An 18,155-nucleotide genomic window follows, 5' to 3' on the forward strand; every position below is an offset into this window, starting at 1 on the left:
TTAAAGTGCTCATATTTACTAACCTCAGACAAAAAGATTTTAGAAGTCCAATGTGCCATCCACTGTGTCACAGAGGTGCCTGCAAACTAGATTTTGAATCAAAAAGGTTACAAGAGACCTACAGGACATTATATATTAATATGTTTCAATACAGCAATAAGTATAATAATTATAAACCTAGTGACAGGCCATCAAAATACATGAAGTAAAAACTGACAGAATTGATGGGAGAAATTGACAGTTCCACAATAATAGTTGGAGATTCCAAAACCTCTAGAACAACCAGGAAGAAAAATAAATAAGGAAATAGAAGACCTAAATAACACAAGAAACTGGCAGACACACATAGAAGACTCTTCCCAAGAACAACAGAATCCACAGTCTTCTGAAGTGCACATGGGACAATTTCCAGGATAGACTCTAATTAGGCCACAGATTAAGCCTCAGTAGATTTTAAGATGTAAATATACAAAGTATGTTCTCTAACCTCAAGAGGATGAAATTAGAAATTAGTTTTTAAAAGGAAAACTGGGAAATTCACAAAATTGTGGAAATTAAACATCACGTTTTTAAACAACAAATAAATTGAAGAAGAAATCACAAGAAAAAACAGAAAATACTTAGAGATGAATGAAAATGAAAACACAACCTACCAAAACTTAAGGGACCAGTGAAAGCAATGGTAAGGAGGAAGTTTATAGCTGTAAGTGCTTACATTTAAAAACAAGAAGGATGTCAAGTCAACAACTTAACTTTACAACTTAAGGAACTAGAAGAAGAAAAGATAAACTAAACCCAAAGCTAGCAGAAGGAAGGAAAAATAAAGATTAAAGCAGAGATAAATGAAAGACAGAACTGAAAAACATAGAAAAAAATCAATGAAGCCAAAAGTTGGTTCTCTGAAGAGATCAACAAAATCAACAAACCTTTACCTAAATGAACTAAGAAAAAAAGAGAGAAGACACTTTACTAAAATTAGAAATGAAAGTGGGAATATTACTACTAATTCTACAGAAACAAAAAAGATTATGAGCAAGTACTTTGAACAGTTGTACCCCAATAAACTAGGTAACATAGATAAAATACACAAATTAATAGAAACTACAAAAACTGCCAAGACTAAATCATGAAAAAATAGAAAATGTGAGTAGACCTATAACTAGTATGGAGACTGAATCAGTTATTAAAAAAAAAAACAAAAACCTGTCAACAAAGAAAAGCCCTGGAGCCGATGGCTTCACTTGTGAAGTCTACAAAACATTTAAAGATTTAAATGTTTACTTATCCTTCTCAAACTCAAAAAATTGAAGAAGAGGAAATGCTCTCTAACTCATTTTATGATGCCAACATTACCCTGATACCAATCTTAGGAAAGGACAATGCAAAAAAAAAATTATAGGCCAATATCTCTAATGAACGTAAAAGGTAAACATCTTCAGCAAAATATTAGCAAATTGCACACAACAATACATTAGGATCACACACTGCAGTCATTCCAGGGATGCAAGGATGGTTCAGTATCCTCAATCAGTGTGATACTCCACCCCAACTAAATGAATGATAAAAATGAATAATCTCAACAGATACAGAAAAAGCATCTGACAAGGCACAACATACATTTACGGTTTTAAAAAACTCAATAAAATGGGTGTAGAAAGAAAGTACTTCAACATAATAAAGGCCACATATGACACACTCACAGGAAACATACTCAATGGTGAAAAAGAATACCCAGTCTCACCACTGCTATTCCATGTAGTACTGGAAGTTTCAGTCAGAGCAATGAGGTAAAAAATAATAAGCAATAATAGCAATAATAAGATGCAGCATATTAAATGATTGGCGTGTTAAGGTCATTGTCATGTCAGGAGAATAATTAAAATATTGATCAATTTTATTTATTAGTAGGTAAAAATATTGGTTAAGTTAGGTAAATAAAACCAATAGATCAGCCCTGGTTGGTGTGGCTCATTTGATTGGGTGTTATTTTGCAAAGCAAACGATCACCAGTTTGATTCCCAATCAGGGCACATACCTGGGTTGCAGGCCAGGTCCCCAATAGAAGATGTGCAAGAAGCAACCGCACACTGATATTTCTCTCCCTCTCTTTCTCCTTCCCTTCCCCTCTCTCTAAAAAATAAATAAATAAAACCTTAAAAAAATAAAGCTGACATCCCATCTTTAATTAAAAAAATATTTAATTTAATCAAACTAATAGATAGCCTTAGAAACTTATGCGATTAATGTAAAAATAGTTGATGTTTACAATATGTCTTTCTTTGGTTTATAACCAATTTTAAAGATACAGCTATATAAAATTTCTGTGTAAACGTGTATTTCTTTTTTTGAGTTTATGGCTATGAAAACACCAACTATTTTGTTACAGCTGGCTGTTTTTATAAGTGTATCACAACTTTCTTCATGCAGAAATGTCCTGATTAGGAGTGGTTATTGACTGTAACTTCACAATTAAAATTGTTTTGTGGTAAAAAAAAAAAACACTTAAGGGCAAAGACTAAGAATCTAAATACAATCCATAGTTTCCAGGCCAGCAAAGGATTTTTAGATGGGAGGCAGGGTGTATGTGGAAAATTTTAATAGTTCTCTAGAAGATAGAAAAGGAGACATTAAAAAAGAACGATAAACAGGAAATGTGGAAAATCAGGGGGGAAAGTTCAAATAGAGAAACATTCACACTACGACATAAAAGACAGAGAACTTTAACTTATGTTTAAGTGAAATGAGTGTTTCTATTCCAGAGAAGGGTCAGCCAGGATAGTTTCCTAATTTCATGGTTCTTCAGTTTGCTTTTAAAATGTTTTTGTGAATGGCTAACAAAAAAATAGGAATATTGTTCCCACAATCTCTGCCGAAAGAATCCACTAGAGAGAAAACTTCAGGCAACCAAAGTGACAGAAAAGAAAGCAGCAAAATCTGTAATGGCAATGGTCATCAATGACTCCTAACATCACACACAGAAAGAGCCAGAAATGATGTGCCTGCTGATGTAAGTACACAAGTTTACCTATGAAGTTAGTTGTCAAGAAAAAAAGATTCAAACCCAAATCTGATCAAGTCTTTAGATCTAACTGCGAATTCACAGGAATATACTGGCCAGAGCTACATCTTAAACACCACAGGGAGGTAGGTAGTCAGCAAAATCCAGAATATGGGACACTCTATAGGACATACTATCCACCTTCATCAAGAAACAAATTATAAGGGAAGAAAAGATGAAGAGAGAACCAATGGGCTAACAGAGTCATAGGAGTCATACTCACCAATTGCAATAATTAGACCTTACTAGAAACCAAAGAAATTGCATAAGTATTTATGAGGTAACTGAGGAAATTGTAATACTGGATATTGAATGACTTGAAAGATTATTGGTGGGGTTTTTTTGTTAGGTATGATAATGATATTTTTAAGGTATGATAATAGTATTTTTTAAATGTTATTTAGTTATTTTTAGGCAGAGGGGTAGGGAGAGAGACAGAGGGAGAGAAACATCAATGTGTAGTCATCTTTTGCACACACCCCGCATTGGGGATCTGGCCCGAAACCCAGGCATGTGTCCTGACTGGGAATTGAACCAGTGACACTTTGGTTCACAGGCTGGAGCTCTATCCACTGAGTCACACCAGCCAGGGCTGATAATAGTATTTTTAAGTGTAATGAGTCTTTACATTTTAGAAAAATCTACTGAATTATTTATACATGAAAATATATGTTAGAATTTGCTTCAGAATAGTCTCAGATTGGTGATTGGCCAACATGGAATTGGCCATGAGTTGAAAATTGTTGAAGTTAGCCCTGGCTGGTGTGGCTCAGTGGATTGAGCACTGGCCTGCGAACCAAAGGGTTGCTGGTTCAATGACCAGTCAGGGCACATGCCTGGGTTGCAAGCCAGGTCCCCAGTAGGGGGTGTGTGAGAGGCAACCACACATTGATGTTTCTCTCCCTCTCTTTCTCCCTCCCTTCCCCCCTCTAAAAATAAATAAATAGTATCATTTTTTAAAAAAGAAAATTATTGAAGTTGGCAGCTGAGTTCATGGGGTTTCATTATAGTATTCTTTCTGATTTTGTTTATATTTAAAATTTTCTGTAACAAAAATAACAATAAAAATAAAGACTGGCAATGAAGGAATTGTGTTTAACCTAAGTAAGAAAGGAAAAAAGCAACAGGGATAAAGAAAACAGGAGAAGATAAAAAGTACAGATGAGAACATAAAGTAGTGAAATAGAAAAACTAATACAGTCAATAAAAATAGATGACATGCTTACAAAGATCAATAAAATCCAAAATGGTTCTTTTAAAACAATAATAGGATAAACAAACTATCAAGATTTATCAAGAGTGAAAAGAGAAAAGGCATAATAAACATTAGGAATGATAGGGCAAAGCTACGGATAAAATAGAGATTATTCTACTGTAAAGAATTAGTATGAATAACATTATTAATACATTTGAAAACATATGAAATAAATAATTTTTAAGAAAAATATGAATTGTTAAAATAGACTTTAGAAAAAATAGAAAATAATATACCATTCATTATTCATTGGAAATCAAAATTTTATTAACCACTTAACCTTTCTCCCCAAAAATACACCCAGTTCCAATAGATTTATTGAATAAGTAATCCTAACTTCATACTGTTTCAGAGATGAAAACAGGGAAACTTACTTTCATCATTTCTGAGGGCAGTGTAACTGTGATCTCCAAACCAGAAAAGGATAGTTTAAGAGAGAGTCATAAACTAATTATCCTTATGATGCTAGGGAGTTAAAATGTTAAATAAGATATTAGTAAATCTAATGTGGCAGTTTATATAATCTTTTGACTTTAATTTTCAAATGCTTGGCTGATGTGGCTCAGTGATTGAGCACCGACCTGTGAACCGAAAGGTCACTGGTTTGATTCCCAGTCAGAGCACATGCCTGGGCTGTGGCCCAGGCCCCTGTTTGGGGGCGTGCCAGAAGCAACCAACTGATGTTTCTCTTGCACATCAATGTTTCTCTCCCTCTCTTTCTCCCTCCCTTCCCCTCTCTCTGAAAATAAATAAATAAAATATTTTTTAAAAATAAAAACATAATTAATCACTATCAAATAGGGTTTGTCCTGAGAATGTAAGAAAGTTCAACATAAAATATATTAAGGATTATAAATATTAAAAGATTAAAGGGAAATATAATATTTTAATAGATGTAGAAGAAAACATTTGATAATATTCTACAATCATTTTAATATAAAAACTTTTAGCAAACTTTAGGGTAAAAAGTAGTCCTCAAAGTAGTACTCCATATAAATAAATTGAAGAAAAAATATAATGATCTTAGTAGATACAGAAAAATTATAAAATTTCACACTTGTTTATTTAAAAAGTATACTTTTTACCAAAGTAAAGGGTGAAGGGTAGTCATCAAAGACCTACAGCAAAAATTATATTTAAACATGATACTTTTAAAATCAGAAATAAGATATGTATATCCATTATTGTAATGTCCTTCCATTACTGAAGGACATAAAATAAGATCTGCATAAATGAATGGGAACAATTAAAGTCAAAAGATGACCAAAAAAATTGAGGTAGATCCAGGGGAATGGAATGGCGACCTCAGAAACAGACCCAGGTTCCTATGGAAACCCATTACGTGGCTGTGGAGTGGCGGCACTGTAGAGAAGGCATTCCTTAGCGCCATCGATGGCGATTTTGGCAGAAGCATGGCAGGCAGGGAAAGCAACTCCATGTCATAGTAACTGGATGTTCCAGTGAGAACAAAACCGGTGGCCCTTCTTGTACAACGAACTTGCCACGAGCTGGCGGATTGATTTCCAAGCTGAGGGCTCAGTGGTGGTGTCAGCTGTTGGCAGGTTGGGCGCTCAGCAGTGGCCGTAGCCAGACTGGCCCTGGTGAGTGGGAATCCACGTTCCTCAGCCCCGTATAACCTCCATTCCTCCCACGGTGGACACATTTTCATGAGCCCATTGCAGTGACCATCCTTAGTTGTCTTTGGTGATTAAGTACCATTATTACTTGGTCCCTGCTAACCTGGGATCCCATCATCCCCACTGAATTTAGGGAGCCAGCTTCAGCGGCATAAATTCCTGCCATCATTTCTGGCCCATAGAGAAGAGCCACAGTGGAGCTCTCCAAGTAAGAAGTATGCCAGGGCTTCCCTCATGAGTGCACTTCTCGCAAGCTTGGTGAAAGAAGTGTCCTCTGGACCTCCTTGGGCACATATTTAGGGAACAGGTAAACAGGTTGTATATGTTAAATCTAGCATTCCAGTCTTCCTCAGCCCTTGGATATTTTCTTCTATAGTATACAAAAAAGTTCGCCATTTCAGCTTCCACATTTCAGTCAACCAACTGAGCAAACCGTTAGAACCACTCAAGTTAACACACTGAATCAGGAACCTCTGCTTAGTGAACCCTCATAAATAAATTCAGCCTGATATGACTTTGTGTTCCTTCCACTCTGACCCCACGCCTTTAGGACCCATGTCTGTGCATTTCCCCAGGTCTCTGTTGACATAAACTGGCAAGACCAAGCAATTATCTTGACGAATACCATACACTTTCATGGATCATACTTTGGACTTCACCCTTTGGACTTGAGTCTTTAAGCAATGAGAGGTGATACAGGTAGATCCTGAGAAAAATGAAGACCACCCCCTTCAGAGAAAGCCATCACGGGTCCTTCAGGCAAGGGGAGACCATGTCCTCATATAGGGCTGGAAGGGCTGTTTCTACCTAGAGAGGAGGTTCAGCAGAACTTAGGAACTCAAGGGCCACAGATGCACTGGGATCTGCCCACATATGTCTCTATCCTAACTGTCATGGTCCTTTTCAAACAATTACCTAATTTTAATGAAAGAGACCTGCGAGGGAGGGAACATAATGTGTCCCATTAGACAGCCAAGGAAACTTTCAGGTCCCTTACACAGACCTTGAGCTGGAAATGTAAAGCTCTAACTCGTATTCTCTCCCCAAGTTCTCTAGGGCCCTTAAAACCAACCCCCCAATCTCATTCTGTTTGTTTTGTTCAAGCCAATGCTTGGTCAGCTAAAGCTTTTACTTCGCTGGCACTGACTTACAACCAAGGGGAGAAGCATGGCTAGAGACATGAGCGTTTTGAGCCCTATTCAGGATCCCTAGGTAAGGGGACCTAGCAAGTTGGGGAAGGTGTATTGGGGGACCCCTGTGCTGCCCTATCTCCCAAAACCCTTGTGAATCCTGCTCCCTTTTTTCCTTTTTCACTCTATTACAGGGTGTCTCTCCATCTCTTTTTCTTCTATCTTTGCATAGGGAGGCTTTTCCATCCAGAAGAAATATGCTAACTAGGGAAGATGCAGGTCTTTAGAACAGACATGGAGGCATCCACAAATGAGGTCTCAAGTTAAGCCTAGCCTGCAGCACAAGAGGGCCTGGGGACCCCCTTGTGGGGAGCCCCACACCTCCTCCCTCTGCCTGGCAGTCTCAGCTCCAACACACACCTGCTACTCCGCTCCTCGTCCCCTCCCGCATCCCCTGCACCTGACAGGCCAAGAGCAAACAAGGTTGTTTGTTCCTCCCTCCCTGGAATGCACAGTGACACAGAGGTGGCACTGTGTATGCTAACAAATATCACACTTTGCAGTTATCTACTGTTTCTGATCTTTTTCTTATGTGTGTTGCTTTTAAGACTTTCTCTGAAATTCTATGCTCTTCAGTTAGACTGAAGTCTGCAAACATCTATTTGTTTGAGGCTTACTTTATGTGCTGGGTTTATGAGAGGTACAAAGGAATGAGGAACAGTTTCTTCCCCATTGGGAACTCACAGTCTCATGGCGGGGGAGGGAGGGGCAGAGAGACTCATCCACAGCTAAGTAACACAACTGTCAAACTAAAGGGGCCATTTCTATGGGAATACGAAGGACAGAGATTAGTTACAACTTCAAAGTCCAGGAAGGCTTCTTGAAGGAGGCTTTTTCTCTGCAGATACCTCCAAAGAGAGGAAAACCTAGGAAGACAAGGAGTGGGCAAGGTTATGCAGAAAGAAATGCTGCAAGAGAAGAGAGAAGGGCTCTGCTACAGACCCACTGGGCCTCCTGATTGGTTAAGAGTGGGCAAAGGCAGAGGAAGGGAGGGAGGGAGGGAGGGAGATGAAGGACGAGGGCCAGGGCAAACAACCCTTGTGCAGGGAGATGAGCCTTTTTTCTCCCCACTCAGAGTACTTTAGAGCTAGCTGGGACCTTAGGAGCAAATAGTCAAAGCCCTTTGTTGTTCTGAAAAGGAAGGGCACTGAGGTCCAGCTAAGTGGGGAGTGATTTGCTCAAAACCCAGTCAAGGGCCCTGAGCCTCCAGCTCACTCTATACCCTGCCCCTGTGATGACCCAAAACTCAGGTCCGCACCTTGTTTGCTGTTTTATTCACCAGCCACGAAGACCACAGGGCCCAGCACTTAGTAGGAACATGCATTATTTCCCAAATTAAATTGTGTTTCTCCCTTATTCCTCTTGTCTGAAGAAAGGGACAAGAAAGAGGAATGGTCCTCTACCAAACCCCCATTATAGTCCAGGTGCTATGCATGGTAAGTATTTCTGCATCTTGCCGATTCCCACAATCATGCTGTTATTCCCATTTTGCATCTTGGAGAACTAAGTGATTTGTTTTACAGCTAGTGAACTGCCAGAATTCAAACCCAGTCCTGAATGACTCTGAATTCCATGTGAGTATCCACTTAAATGGTTGAAATTGCATTTAATTTAATTGCTTTCTCCTCTGTGTTCATAGCTGTTAGAAGGAAGGGTATTTTTTTTCCTTTGAGGGTGAATGGGGGATGGAGTTGTAAGAGAATAAATCCTTTCAAAAACTAACTAGTCTTAATTCCTCATAACTGGCTGAGCTTCCAACACCAGTTTGAGGCAAACAAAGGTGTTGGTTCTTTTGAAAAAGTCACTGCCTATCTCGCTTCAGCCCCTGTCTGCATCATCAACATTTGAACGTGCTCTGAGGGGTCCAAAAACTCTGGGGAGTTGTTGAAATAGAAAGCCACAAAAAGAGTTGGGTTGCAATGTGTGTGACCTTTCCAAGAGTCTTGTAAGCAGATGGAGTTGAAGAGGGGAGAACCCTAGAAAGAGGGTTCTGTGCTCCGAAGAGAGAGCAATAGAGATGATGCTGGAGAAGTGATGATGCTGGTGGTGGTGGTGATGGTGGGTGTGGGCGTGTGTCTTGCAGGTAGATGACAGGTAGTGTAGCTCAGGGGGAAGAGGACAGACTTGTCACTGGCCCTGCATACCAGGCCAGACCTTCTCTCAGCCTTGTAACCTTTTTAAGGCTCTTCTACAAGCAAGTTTCTGGGGTTGTCACCAAGCCTTTGCCACCACCTACTCAGTCCAAGGAGGTTGAGTTCAGGGGCTGGGGGGCAGGTTGAGAGAGAAGAACTGGTGTGGGGCAGGGTGCTAGAAGTCACGGGAACCCTCACTGTCCAGGCCAGGTGCAGAGGCTGGGCCTTGCTGCCAGCTGGGGGTCTAGGAGCAGGGTGGGGGCTCAGGCTGCCTGTTTGTTCAGCACCAAAGTGAAGATTCCTGTTAGGAAGGGCCCTTGTTTGTGTCCAGGCTGATTTGTTTGCTGTTCACACTTACACAGAGAGCTGTTCCTGGGGGTCACAGCTTCAAATGTAGGGGTGGGCGTGGGAAGGGGGATTATGGGCCCAACTCAGGGCTTCCAGGCCCCAGAGAATAATTTGGGAAAACCAATGTCTACCAGCTCCTGATGAGGAGAGGGGAGGGTCGGACCCCGCTGGAAGCTGAGCCCTGGCTTCCTGCTTTCTAGAGAAGAGCCTAGTGGGGCTTGTCCAATGAGGAGTCCTCACTCACCAGGGGAGCTGCCTAGTAAGGGCCAAAGTATCATAGTGTTGGGGTCCCGTCTCCGAGATGCTAATTTATTTGGTCTGGGGTGTGGCTCTGGGAGTTGTAAAACCTTCCCAGGTGATTCCACTGTGCAACCAAGGTAAGAACCACTGTTCTAGATCTACCAGTTTCTTAAACCTTAACACGCAGACAGATCATCTCGGGATCGGGGTTCAACTGTAGATCCTGACTCAGTAGTTCTGGGTTGGATCCCTAGAGTCTGCATTTCTAGTGCACTCCTAGGTAATGCTAGTGCTGGTCTGGGGAAACGTACTTTGAGTAGCCAAATTCTATACCTGCTGTAGAGTCCTCATTCCAACTGTCCTCACTGCTCACTGGGGAGGGGGTGTAGAGCCATGGCCCCCAGACTCCTATGTCCATTTACCTAGCCTACCCTTTTCCCGCCACCTTCCTGGTTAAAGTGATCAGCAGGCCTCACAGCCTCTTTGGCCAGGGCGAGTCCTCTAGTCATTCTCAGGGTCTGTGTAGACAAGGCGGATCCCTGCCCCGACCTGTGACAAACTAATTCAACTAGTTTTAGCAGGGGGTATGACAGAGGCAGGGGGAGGGCAGAAGCAAAAGTAGCAGGCACATCTTTCTTTTGTCCTCTTGAAAACTTGGGCCTGTCAGGCAGATAGGACATAAATACTGTGTGGCAGGTTATGTTTCCAATGATGGCTGTAATAATACCTTTCTCCCCATATGCTCTGTTGCAAAGAGGTCTTGCCATTTTCCCATCCCCTTTTCTTGGATCTCTGCTAGCCCTGAACAGAATGTGGAGAAAGATTAACCTCTGAGACTGGGTCTTATGATCTGAAGTTTCCCCTTTGCCATATGGGATGTTTACTCTTGTGAAGGAACCCTAGCCATGCAGGGAGGACCAGAGAGGTCCCAGACTCCCAGCCAACCCTGCCAGGACCCTGTATTTGTGAATAAAACCATCCTGATAGTTCCAGACCCAGCCACCATCTGACTGCAACCCAAACCAGCTACATAATTTGTGGAGCCCAGTGTAAAATGAAAACATAGGTTCCATTGTTCAAAAATTATCCAAAATTTCAAGACAGCAAGAGGAGAGCCTTTGACTAACTGCAGGTCTCCCTGAACATGGGGACTGTGCAGCTGCACAGGTCTCGTGCCCGTTAAACCAGCCCCGATTGCAACCTCATGAGAGATCCTAGCTGACACGACGTGAAGCAGAGCATCCTAGCTGAGCCCTGCCCAGGTTCCTGACCCTTGGAGATGTGAGCAGCTGAAACAGTTGTTGTTTTAAACCACAAAGTTTTAGAGTACTTTGCTACAAGACAGTAGATGGCCAAAACCCATTGCTTGGTCTAAGTCTTTCATAGAATGGGGGGGGGGGGCCTCTGAGAGGAGGCCCTGCAGGTCGATAACTTGGGAAATCTCATGGGCTAAGACTGATGACAAGTGATAATGCTTGTTTGTTAAGTGGACAGATCTTTGAAGATACAGTCAGCTCACAAGATGCAACAGGTAAAAATCTAGCAACAATCCAAAGTCTGAAGGTGTAATTTCCCCAGAATATGCTGGCCAGGGTAAAGGCAGAGGAGGGCAGGGATAGGACCCCTCTTGCTTTGCCTTTCTCTGGGGCCGGCAGGAGTGGAAGAGCAACGGGCTCTGGAGTCGCAGACGTGGGCTTGCATTAGACTTCTGCTCATTCACCTTGTGAGTGCTGGCGGAGCCTCACTCCTCCATTGTCCCCAACCTGCTGCCCCTACAGGCCTTCTCATTCCAGAGAATGGCAACTTCATCCTTCTAGATGCTAAGGCAGCAATTTGGAGTCATCCTTGGATCCATTCTTTCTCTCATCCTCACATCCAGTTCATCAGCATAATTCTCAAAAGGCTCTACCTCCAAAATATATTCCCAATCTGACTTCATTCAACCACCTCTACTGATACTACTATAGGCCAAACTTCCTGTCTCTTGCTAGAATCACTGCCAAGGCTGCCTATCTGTTCCCTTGCTTCCATCCTTGCTCCTACTGGTCTTCAGCAGCCCAGTGGTTCCAGTAAACAGGATCAGATCAAGTCACTGGAGATCCTTCCAGGATCTAAGGGCTTTGGGGACCACCATTTATGGAGCATCTGCCATGTACGGAACACACAAAATCAAAGCAGTGGGTCCTCCCCACGCCTGTGAAAAATCACCAGTGCTACTTTACAAATAAGGAACACAAAGCTCAGAAAGGAGGGAGAGTCACTTATGCAGGTGACACAGCTAGTACATGGCAGAAGGGAGGGGTACCGCTCCTCCCTCCAGGCTCCTTCTGCAGAGAACTCATAGCCTGAGCCCTGGGGGAGGGGGCGCTACTGGGGCTTTCCTGGACGGTTGTCCCAGTAGGCTGGGAACACGCCTGGGCTTGGTGCTGAGGAGGACCTGGCAGTGCTCACTGCCGGGGTAGGCTATGTTCGCCGACAGAACTGGGCCTCACAAAGCTGGCCTGTGAGGGCAAGCAATTGGACACAAGATCAGGACCCCACCTGCTCTGGAGCTCTAGGTTCCAGGAAGGCAGGACCCAGTTTTCTCAGTCTCTACAGAGCTCCTCGTACAGTGCCCTGGAGAATGTTAGTCTCTCCGTTCCATCGGTGGTTTGTAGAGGTCTGGACTTGATGTCAGGATACCTGGGCTCTGGTCTGGTTCTACATCTAACTTTCTGCATGGTGTGGCACAGGAAAGTCACTTAGGCCCTCTGTGAAGTGGGATAATAGCCTCAAAGGGTGCTGAGCCCAATTACGGAGGCATCATTACATTTTTTTCTCTCTTTTTAGAGGGTGAGAAACATCAGTATGTGGTTGCCTCTCGCGCACCCCCAACTGGGGACCTGGCCTGCAACCCAGGCATGTACCCTGACTGGGAATCGAACCTGAGATGCTTTGGTTCGCAGCCCGCGCTCAATCCACTGAGCTACACCAGCCAGGGCTTCATTATGTTTTTTAAGTGCCTGCCCCGCCTGTGCGTTGTACAAGCGAGGCCATGAGAATGCACTGTCCTGGCAAGTGGACACTTGGGAGTGGGCAGGCGGGTGGCCTGGAAGCCTGGAAGCGGTTTCTGAAGTGCAGGCCGACAGTGTCGTTTCTCGCAGCAGGCAGTAGGGGGCGCGCGCAGACCGTGTGATGGTATGCGGGCCTCCTAGGCTGCGGGCAGCAGCCGGACCTCTAGGGTCTCTCGGCAGCCCCCGCAAGAGCGCAGGTGGAGGAAGGGTCGACTGTGAAGGGAGGGAGAGGCCCTTGACACTAGAGCCTAGGGGTTAGGATCAGCTTGTTATAGACTACTCTGAAGCCCCGGGAAATGAAGCCCGAGTCGGAGAGGTGTGGAGCAAAGCTGTGGGGAAGAGGAAGGAGGGAGGCTGGGTCAGGCGCGTATGATCGCTGTTCTGGAGCTGAGGGAGTCCTTGCTCCCTAACTGCGCGGGAGAAATCAACATCCCTCTCCTCCCGGGAGAAAAAGGGGGCGGGGAAAGTGACCATCCTCCTATGCAGTCACACCTGGGATGTAGCTGTGTGTGTGTGCATGTGTGTTGTGGGGGTGCCCATCTTCCTGCTTCCAGATCACACTGCTTGCCAGCCCCAAATCTGCTAGCAGTCAAGGTCCTTCTGACCTGACATGGATTCATAGGCTTATTTTTCTTTTCTGATTCCAAAACTGGTATATACATGTTGCATGAAAATAAAACAATACTGAAATTACTATTAAGAAAATAAATTCCTCTCCACAATCCTCTCACAAAATAACTTCTGTAACAGTGTTGTTCAGGTTTATTTCTATTCCATATATACACTAACACATTTACTTACTGTGACTCTGGCAAAAAAAATCAATGCATCAAACTATAAAACTGTTCTTTTAACTTGCTTTATTTCTCAATATACAGTGTCCAGCAGGAGTAACACCTGCTTGAGTATGGTTGGTAGGGTAATAGTATGGGTGTAATAATTTACAGTTTTAATTTGAACTCTTCACCTAAAATGTCATATGGTGTGTTTGAGTGTGATATTGCTATGTTACAGAATAACATGCCTATGATTTTGTAATCAAACAGGGGCGTTATCTGTGCCAGACCCTGTAAATTTCACACTTCACTGAGTCAGTATATACAGCACCGCCTCATTTGGAAGAAATGGTTGTACAGCATGCAATGGTTGAGCCAGCCTGGAGCTCACCTACTAATGAGCCTTAAGATATTGTTCCCCTTCCACCCATGACAAGCATCCTTAAGGGTGCTGTGTATTCTTTAAGGAGAGATTGTTAAATGTGCCATTCCTGGGAAGAGAGAGAAGCTCATTAGAAATGTTGGCTGATGTTTCTGTATTGCCCTTCACAAAAGTTGCCTGGACAGCATGCCCAGCCACAGTAAGCAGAAGGTCCTGGTGCGTTTAACCACAACCTCTCTCAAGGTGAGGGCTGAACCCAGATAACTCTTGGAACTGGTAGTTGCCTGACCTGGTCACTCTGGAAGTCACAGCTGTTCAATAAGGAACTTAGGGAACGGTATAGAGGAAGAGGGGGAGTTGCTGGTTCAGTTCAGAAGTGTCAACAGCAAGATAAAGGACTTCACAACTGCCCTCAGAAAGGGGAGATTACAAAATGCCCTTATCTCCCAAAGGACTGTGGTGGGGTGAAGCTGGCTGGGGACAGCGGTGGGGGCAGTGCATACTGAGGGCCCTGGAGGCGTCCCTGGGAGGGAAACTAGGTCACTCCTGAGGGAGAGGGGCCCCTGTGGGCACCAGTGCCCCAGGGACCAGTACACTGCCCTTTCAAGCGTCAGCATCTGTCTGGATGTGGGAGAAAAATCCTACCGAACCTCCCAGCTGCCACAGAGCATACAGTCTGTCTTTGGAGGAGAAGAGAGAAGGCTAAACTCCGCACAGGACTCCTGGGACGGAATCGGATGCTAAATTGCACCCTCCAAAACGCCCAAGCAAAGGCATGTTTGGAGGAATTCCAGTCTGGTTAGAACAGGAAGGAACATGATTGAGGGTTAGGTGGAGGACAGGAGTGGGGAGGAGCTCTAGCTGGGGGATGTGGCAGAGTCCCGAGTGCTAGTGTCCTACAGCGCTACGGAGAAGAGTTTGTTCGTTTGTTCCAGAGTCCTAAACTGTCCTTCCGACCTCTGGTCCTCCGGGGCTGGAAGATCTGGACTTTCAGACTCTGGACACGTATCCTGGGGCTGCTGCACTGTCAGAGGCTCGCTTCCTAGAGCAGCAGAGGACTCAGACCTGGGCGGGCTTTCACCACGGAGCAGAGGTCCATGGACACCAGGGGGCGCCGTCCCCCGCGGCACTGGTCCGGGGCTCTGGGACAGCGGGCACTGCGGCAAGGCTGCCAGCCCAGGTGCGCGCGGGGGCGAAGGGCTGCCACTCCGGCCTTCACATTTCCACCTCGGGCTCTTTTTTCTTCCCCACCCCCAATCAGGAGCTCTTTACTCTCGCCCCACCACGCGGACGGACGGAAGACTAGAGGTGCGGGCAGACGGCCGGGTTAGAGCCCAGCGGGGCAGGGGTGGGGTGCGAGTTTCGGAGAGTGGATTGAAGGAGACTGTGCCTGACCTCTCTCCGCTCGCTCGTCCTCGCTCTTCCCTCATTTTACAGGAATTGGTGGCCCTCTACGTGTCTGCTCAGTAAGGAAAAGGTGCAAATTCAGAACACTGGAAGGAAGGGAAAAAATCCTTTTCTTCTTTGCTCCCCCAGCCGGTGCCTGCCTCCTCCGAGTCGCTCCATCAGGAGCCCAGGGGGACCCCCCTGAACCCCCGCCTTCCCGCGGGCTCAGGCGGCCGAGCCTCCCCTGGGGCGGGCTCCGAGGACGCCCGGGAGGGGTAGGGGCCGGACCTCCCCCCATCCCCTCCACACACCCGCACGCGGCCGAGCCACGGCCGGACGGGCGCTGCCGCGGGCGGAATCCAGGAGCCGGGATTGAGGCTCCGGCAGCCTGTTTGCCCAGCGCCCGCCCCGGCCGCCGCGGCTCCTAATCTCCGATACACTTGCAAGTTGGCTTCCTGCCCCCGGGCCGCCGCTCTGCGAGCAAACAGGCGAAGCGCGGCACTGCATCCGAAATGCCGCATTAGAGCCGCCCGGAGGAAAGCCGCGCCGCCGGAAAGCCGAGTGGCGGGTAGGCTGTAATTGCCCTTCTCCGTCCTAATCCTCCGGCCAGCCCCTCCCGCCGTCTGCGGCTCATTGATTAGGGCGGGAGCCCCAGGCTCAGGCGGGCTCAGGAAAGGGCGCCCCTACCCCACCCTGGGCCTAGGGGGCTGTCAGGACCCTCCCCCCACCCCAGTTTCCTTGGGCCCCGCCCCCATCCAGCTAATGACCTTCTGGACTTGGGGGAGGAGAATGTCCCTGAAAAAGGGCTTCAGGGGAAAGATGGGGGTGAGAAGGAGAAGGGGAACACTCCCCAACCTTTCCCAGGCACACCCCAGGCTGAGGGACATGAGCCCTCACACCTTGTCCTTTGGGTGATGGGGGAGAGGATGTAGAGCTTCTGCAGGGACCTCCCTGGGCTTGACACCCTGAAGCTGGGGATTAGCAAGTCCCTGTGTGCCCCAAACCGCTCTCCAGGCCCCATTGCTTCTGCAGCGGCCTTCACCACGAGTGGTTAGTGAGAGAGGTCAGTGCAGGGGAAGAGAAGTGGGGTGATAGGGAAGCCATTGGGGGCAAACTCACTAAGGCCTGGGTGATGGCTTCAAATGGACAAGACCTGCTTCCAGCTGGAGTAAGTTTTGTTTCTTCCCTCCCTCTGCCCAGCCTTCTGCTCAGGCACCCAGCGTGCACACCGTCCTCCCAGGATGGCTGCCCCAGCCTCTGGGTTTAGGCCCACTGTTGAAGGCTTAGCTTCTCTGCACATGGGCCCCCCTGGAGGGCCCACAGAAGCAAAGCTGGAGCAGGCACAGAGGCTGGGCCAACGTAAGCGGAGGTCTGCAGAAACGGAACACAAAGGCAAACGTAAGAGAGAAACCAGACAAGGGGACTGGATAGCAAACTACAACCTTGTGTCTCAGTGCCTCTGCTTAACGCCCCTGAACACATCTGGGACTAGGGTGAGGCAAATGAGGAGCCACCAAGGGCACACATTTAGGAAGGCATGCCCTGTCAAGGTCATACAAGTTCAGGTTACAAGTTTCCTGAGAGCAGTGCCTCCTTACCTCACCCTAGTCTCAGGCCTGCCCTTGGAACCTTCCACTGGCCTTAGGTAGTCCCAGGCACTGCCCATTACCTGTGGATTTGCCTCCTTGCCTGACATCATCTTGACATCGTCCTCACTCTTCACCTGGTTGGTATTGACTATATCTCAGCTGGGACAAAAGCTGCATGAGGCAGGGACCTCATACCTCAAAGTCACTGCCAATGGCAGAACCTAAGTAGGCTGTGAGTACTAAATAAATATGTAGCTGATGAATGAGTAAATGACTTTGCATCTCCCACCCTCCTCATCCCAAGTCCCCAGGGTTGCTGGCTTTACCTCTAAGCCCATTTAATCCTTTGCCTGAGTGTGAATTTCTGCTGTTGATGTGTTTTTACTCTCACGTCCTCTGATACCAAGTCCCACTTCTCCCTCCAGCCAGATGCCCAACTCCCTGAGGGTAAAGACCAAGCCTGGCCTGGGATTCCCTCCCTGACAGCAACAAGCCCAGGGTGGCCCTCAGTATATGTTGTATGGTGACTGTGTGGGGCCTCACGCCCACCTGGGGACTTTGGACAAGTCCTCCTAATGCTTTGTTTCTGGTTAGGGAAAGAGTGATCCAGGTCACATGCCTTTGCAGTGACAGCGTTGGCCAAAGCCAGGGGCTTGCGTCCCGAAAGCTGTAGGGTCTCCTCTTCATTTTTAGTAACTTCATCATGTTATTCCTACATGGAGCGGGCTGGCGGGGGCTTCTCGGCTTTCTCATGCCATACCAGGTGCGTGGCCACCAGCTCCAGTGAATGTGATAGTGCACATACGAACAGGTGGGAGTGCGTGTGATGTCTGTTTGGGCTGTGTCTGAATGTGTCTGTGTGCCTAGGGAGTATGCATGTGTGTGTGGTGTCAGCTGAGGGTGTGTGTGGATTCTGTTGGATATGAGTGTAGGCTGGGGTGTTGACTGGGTGTGTGTCTGCTGCGTGTGGATATGTAATATGGTATCTCCTGGGTTGTGTCTGTGAGATTTTAGTGTTTGCTAACAATGAGGGTAAGTGGTATCTGTCTAGTGTGTTTGCAGAATGTGTGCAGTGCTGGCCAGAATGCAGGTGGGTCCTCTCTGCTGTG

Source organism: Phyllostomus discolor, chromosome 6 (genome assembly GCF_004126475.2).
Source record: "Phyllostomus discolor isolate MPI-MPIP mPhyDis1 chromosome 6, mPhyDis1.pri.v3, whole genome shotgun sequence".
In the NCBI taxonomy this organism is placed as follows: domain Eukaryota; kingdom Metazoa; phylum Chordata; class Mammalia; order Chiroptera; family Phyllostomidae; genus Phyllostomus; species Phyllostomus discolor.